Here is a 6,000-nt window from a genome sequence, read left to right as displayed (position 1 = left end):
ATGCTGCTTGGCCTGCTGTGTTCATCCAGCCCTGCACCTTGTTGTCTTAAATTCCTAAATGTTTCTTTTCATAGTAACCCTGTTATGATCTCCGCAAGACCTTACCTTACAGTATCTCCCCATGGACACCAGAAGTCTAGCTGTGAACATCTATATATAGCTGCCAATCCCTTTTAGCCATTCTGTGTCAGCTAAAAAGCCACTGGGGCGCGACAATACCATCATTCTTTGTGCCCTGTAAGACTCCAACCAGCAGAGTTTCCTTCCTCTGATTCACTTGGTCTCCTTGATGCCACATATGTGGTCAAATGCAGCCTTGATATCATGTCTAGAGTTCAGCTTCTTCATGTTTGAACCAAGGCTTTAAGAGATCAGGAACTGAGTGGTACTCGTGGAACTCAAACTAAGAATCAGTGAGCAGGTTATCGCTGAGGCACTGCTTGATAGTACTATTGATGACACCTTCCATCACTTTAATGATGCTGAAGTGAAGACTGATGGGTAATAATTGGCCAGGTTGGATTAGTGTTGTTTTTGTGTACAGGACATAGCTGGGTGATGTTCCACATTGTTGGGTGGATACCAGCTTGGCTAGGGAAGTGGCAACTTCTGGAGGCCAAGTCTTCACTGCTGTTGCTGCAATGTTATCAGGGCCCATAACTTTGCTACTAGCCAGTACCTCTAACTGTTTCTTGATACTATGTGGAGTGAATTGATTGGACTGGAGACTGGCATCTGTGATGTTGAGAACCTTTGGAGGAGGACAAGATGAATTATCCACTTAGGTTGTTGTGTTTGCTTCAGCCTGACGTTTTCCACTGATGTGTAGGGCTCCCTCATCTTTCACCTAACCAGTTGGTAGTGGAATTGTCTTTGTTTCCACTAGGACTGTGGTCAGTCTTACCAATTCTATCATGGACAAATTCAGTAGTCAGATTGGTGCGGCTGAGGTCAAGTATGTTTGGCCCCCTCATTGGTTCCCTCACTGTCTTTTTCAGACTTAGTTGAGCTGCGATGTACTTTAGAACTCAACTAACTTGATCAGTAGTGCTGCTGTCAAGGCACCCTTGGTGGTGGACACTGAAAACCCTCACCCAGAGTATTATCTTTTCTGTGCCATCCTCAGTGTTTCCTCCAAGTATTGTTTGACATGGAGTAGCACTGATTCATCAGCTGAGGGAGGAGGGTATATGATCAACAGCAGGAGATTTTCTTGTCCAGGTTTGATCTGGTGTCATGAGACTTCATTGTGTCTGGAGTCAAAGATGAGGACTCCCAAGACAACTCCTTCTCAACAGTATATCACTGTGCCACCACCTCTGCTGGGCCTGTACCGTTGGTAAGACAGCACCTATCTAGGAATGGTGATGGTGATGGTGATGTCAGGGACATGGTTTGTAAGTTATGATTTCATGAGTATGACTGGGCTGGGCTAGTCTGTGAGATAGCTGTCCCAATTTTGGCACAAGCCCCCAGATGTTAGTATGGAAGACTTTATGTAAAGAGTGCTGATTTGGCTTGTATGTCCAAACCTGTCCTTTGGCTGTAATGTTTTACAACATGTTGTATTTCTCTCCTGACTGCCAACATGTATAATTTCTGATCATTGTTTTCTCTTCCTTTTTCTGTTTGTTTTGACTTTTGACATTTTCACTTATACCTTGCTAGTTACCAGTTTAAAGACATTCTGAAGAAGAGTCATACCTTGAGGCTCTCTCAGCTGGATTTTTTGCCATTTTCCTATGTTGTTGGTCCAACATGATCCACAACAATTCAATCCTACCCTTCCTCTTCAATGTCCTTTTCAAGCTAGTTCAAGAAATCCCTCACCCTCGCAGCAACTAGATAACACATCGTATGGTAGTTTCAGTCCAGCTTGGAACAGATCTGATTCCGTTTGTTGCATCTACACAGGTACCATATTCAGCATCTACTTCACCTCCTACTATCCCCATCTACAAATTATGGACCACTTGTGTTCCAAGGTGGCATGTTCTGCACTATGACTTTCCTTCCGACAGTCTCTAATTTTATCCTGCACAATACCAAGGATGTGGCGTCCCACAAGAGGAAATATCCTTGCCATATGAACCGTGTCAAGACCCCTCAAGCTGTTTATAATGTTTCAGTCAAGTCGCCTTTTAATCTTCAAAACTCCAGATCCAAACTTGGCCTGTCCAGTCTTTCTTGATGGGGCAACTTGCTTATTCCAGGTGTTAGTCTAGGAAACTTTCTTAGAACTGCCTTAAATGAGGAAACTAATATTGTACACAGTACTCGTATGTGGTCAGTGTCCTGGCTAGAAAATATAACCTCCGTACTTTTGCATTCAATATCCCTTTCAATAAACAATAATATTCTACTATTTCCTAATTATGCTAAACCTGTTTATAACCTTTTGTGATTCATGCCCTGGGACGCCAAGATCCTTTTGCAATCTTTCACGGTTCAGATAATAGGTTTCCATTTTATTCCTCCTCCCAAAATGGACATTTTTCCATGATACTCCTTTCCCAGAACTTTACCCACCCACTTAACATATTTACATTCCTTTGTCTCCTCCTTAAACACTCTTTCTTTGCTCCCAACATTTGCATCTTCAACTAATTTACCTTCCTTTGGTCTCCTCATGCAACCGTTTATATGAATTGTAAAATGTTGAGGCAGCAACACCAATCCACTTGGATTTTGCCAACCAGCAAGTTATCATAGATATCATTAGTAAAATAGAATTGGTGGACATAGCACTGGATTATGTTACTAGAGGAATTGTATAAAATATATAGATCTTAAGAGGATGTAGCAAGGCACTAGCTATTTCCACTTGTTGTATTTGCCATTCGACCATAAAAAAAATTCTTGTACCTCAAATAGAAAGTGCTGCCAAAGACCATAAGAATGGCACCATGTCTTATGATATTGTGAGAAAATGTTAGGGATGACAGTTGTGTTCTTAATAGAAAATAAATTTCAGACTGATTAGTGTGATCAAGTGAGCACATAATTTTGGACTTGCTGTTACACATATGGTTATGTCGCTCAGGTAAAGAGAATGCTTTGAATACTGAAGTCATCTACTCAGCTATCATTGAAACTTTTAAATATCTGTATTGACCTCATTCCATTTTGCAGAGCTGTGAGTTATTTCAAAATTGATGCAAAATGTGAATTTCTATTGCGTTATTACATTTTCTGAGATGATATAGATAGCCTTTCCAAAGTACAAATGTGGACACTCTTCTAAAAAGAAAATGAATTGTCACTTCCTGCTTCTGTGATTAGGATGCCTGAACTTCCAACTGTCCAGTCACCTTTGTCATGCAAAGACAGATGAGCAGTGTGCCCTCCACAGTCCAAACATCCTACTGAAATTCACTCTTGCAGTTTGTAGATGAAAAATAGGAACAGGAGGAGTCCTTTTGGCCCCCCTCTTGAACTTGTTCCACCTCGCAATGGAATCATGGCTGCTCTTGGGTAAGCAAGGAAGTTTAACAAATGGCTTTCACTCCCCAATACAGTACTGGTGAATTTACTCCACTTGTCATTCTGAGCATCTTGCAGCCTATGAGTCCAGTTGCCATATTGCGGATACTGTCAGGGTTTGTTCCTTTTTCCTCTCCACAGATGCCACCCAACTGGCTAAACATTTTCAGCGTTTTCAGCTCAGATTTACAACATTTGTAATATTTTGCCTTTTGTCACTTTATTGAGTTGTGGGCAATTAGTCCACTGGTATTTGCTAAATGATTGCCGAAATGTCTTTCCTGTAGCCTTTCTTTCACTGTTTTGCAAAGCTGTTTATTTGTAGACTATTGTGTTGATGAACTGATTGTCTAAACCAGGGTTTCCCAAACTGTTGGTCACAACCCCATAAGTAATTGATGTCACATGTTCTCCCATCTCCAAGGCAGCAATGCAGAATTTGTGATGTGGAGACTCTGGTAGGACAACTCTGGAATTGGCACTAAGTCCCCATGACACAAGTGTGCACGTGTTTCTTTTTCATGTCATGATTTGTTAAGGATCTTAAGGATCCTATCAAATTGAAAGAAAAATAAACATTTCTGATGAAGGGTCTAGGCCCGAAACGTCAGCCTTCCTGCTCCTATGATGCTGCTTGGCCTGCTGTGTTCATCCAGCTCTACACCTTGTTGAATTGTTCACTCTTACTGATTTCAAACTTGAAGTTGATTGTGCATGAAGAAAATAAAATCATATTTTGGTTCTGATGCCATGAATTGACAAACCTCATGAATGAACTGAGATTGATATTCTTGGCCTTCTTAACAAAGAAGTATAGAAATTAGGTTCAGGAAGAGGCCATTCGGCCCTTCAAACTGCACCACCATTCAGTAAGATCATGGTTAATCATGCAATTTCAGCATCCCGTTCCTGCTTTCTGTCTGTTCCCTTGGATCTCTTTAGCCACAAGAGTCACATTCAACTCCCCCTTGAACATGTCTAACAAACTGGCCCCAACAGCTTTCTGTGCTAGAGAATTCCACAGGTTCACAACCCTGAGTGAAGAAATTCTTTTTCATCTCAGTTCTGAATGGCTTACCCCTTATTTTTAGACTGTGAACCCTAGCTCCGGACTTCGCCCACATCGGGAACATTTTCCCGCATCCAACCTGTCCAGTCCCATCAGGATTTTATATGTTTCTATGAGATCCCTCCTCATTCTTCTAAATTCCAGCGAGTACAAGCCCAGTTGATCCAGTCTTTCTTTATATGTCAGTCCTGCCATCCTGGGAATCATTCTGGTGAACCTTTGCTGGATTCCCTCATTAGCAAGAATGTCCTTCCTCAGACAATACCCAAGGTGTGGCCTCATCAAGGCCCTGTATAACTGCAGCAAGACATCCCAACTCCTATACTCAAATCCTCTTGCAATGAGGGCCATCATGCCATTAACTTTCCTCACTGCCTGCTGCATCTGCATGCTAACCTTCGCTTTCTGTTCCACCACAACAGACACCCATGTCTCGTTTTGCACCTCTCCTTTTGCTCAACTGCCACAATTGAGATAATAATCTGCCTTCATGTTTTCGCCAAGTGGATAAACTCACATTTTTCCCCAGTATATCGCAATTACCAAGTATTTGCCCACTCAGTCAGCCTGTCCCAAGTCACCCTGCAGCCTCTGAGCATCCTCCTCACAGCGGACACTGCCACCTAGCTTCGTGTCATCTGCAAATTTGGAGGTATTGCATTCAATTTCTTAGTCCAAATCATTAATGTATATTGTGAACAGCTGGGGTCCCAGCACTGAACCCTGTGATACCCCACTCGTCACTACCTGCCACTTTGAAAATGACCTGTTTATTTCCAGCTCTCTGCTTCCTGTCTGCCAAACAGTTCTCCATCCATATTAATTCATTACCTCCGAAACCATGAGCTTTAATTTTGCTTGCTAATCTCTTGTGTGAGATTGTCCCACATCCTCAAAAGATCCCAGAAGATTTGTCAAGCAAAATTTCCCTTTAATGAATCCATGATGACTTGGACAGATTCTGTCACCACTTTCCAAATGCTCAGTTATTACATCCTCAATAATTAACTCCAGCATTTTTCCCACCACTGATGTCAAGTTAACCAGCCTATAATTCCCCGTTTTCTCCCTCCCTCCTTTTTTAAGAAGTGGTGTTACATTAGCTTCCCTCCAGTTCATTGGAACTCTTCCAGAGTCTATAGAATGTTGGAAAATTATCACCAATGCGTTCACTATTTCTAGGGCCACTTCCGTAAGTACTCTGGGATTCAAAGCATTAGGTCCTGGGGATTTATTGGTTTTCAATCCCATCAATTTCCCCAGTACCATTTCCTGACTAATTAGGATTTCCTTCAGTTCGTCCTTTCTGCTTGACCCTTTGTTCCTTAGCATTTCTGGAAGGTTAAGTGACAAAAAATGAGACTATTGCAGGCATCTGGTGATTGGCTTGTTTTCTGTTGGTAAGGCTAACAGAATGCATACAAAATAATTGCTTCAATTATCTGCTG

At 41.9% G+C, this 6,000-nt stretch overlaps 1 protein-coding gene across 3 annotated transcripts in view; it reads left to right on the top strand.

The window, feature by feature from the left end:
* LOC109922836 overlaps positions 1 to 6,000 on the top strand; it is a 66,551-nt gene that overhangs the window by 39,230 nt on the left and 21,321 nt on the right. The gene's annotated exons all lie outside the window — the stretch shown is intronic.

The sequence above is a fragment of the Rhincodon typus genome, chromosome 2 (assembly GCF_021869965.1).
Source record: "Rhincodon typus isolate 14 chromosome 2, sRhiTyp1.1, whole genome shotgun sequence".
NCBI lineage: Eukaryota > Metazoa > Chordata > Chondrichthyes > Orectolobiformes > Rhincodontidae > Rhincodon > Rhincodon typus.
This window is presented reverse-complemented; position numbering and strand designations above follow the sequence as displayed.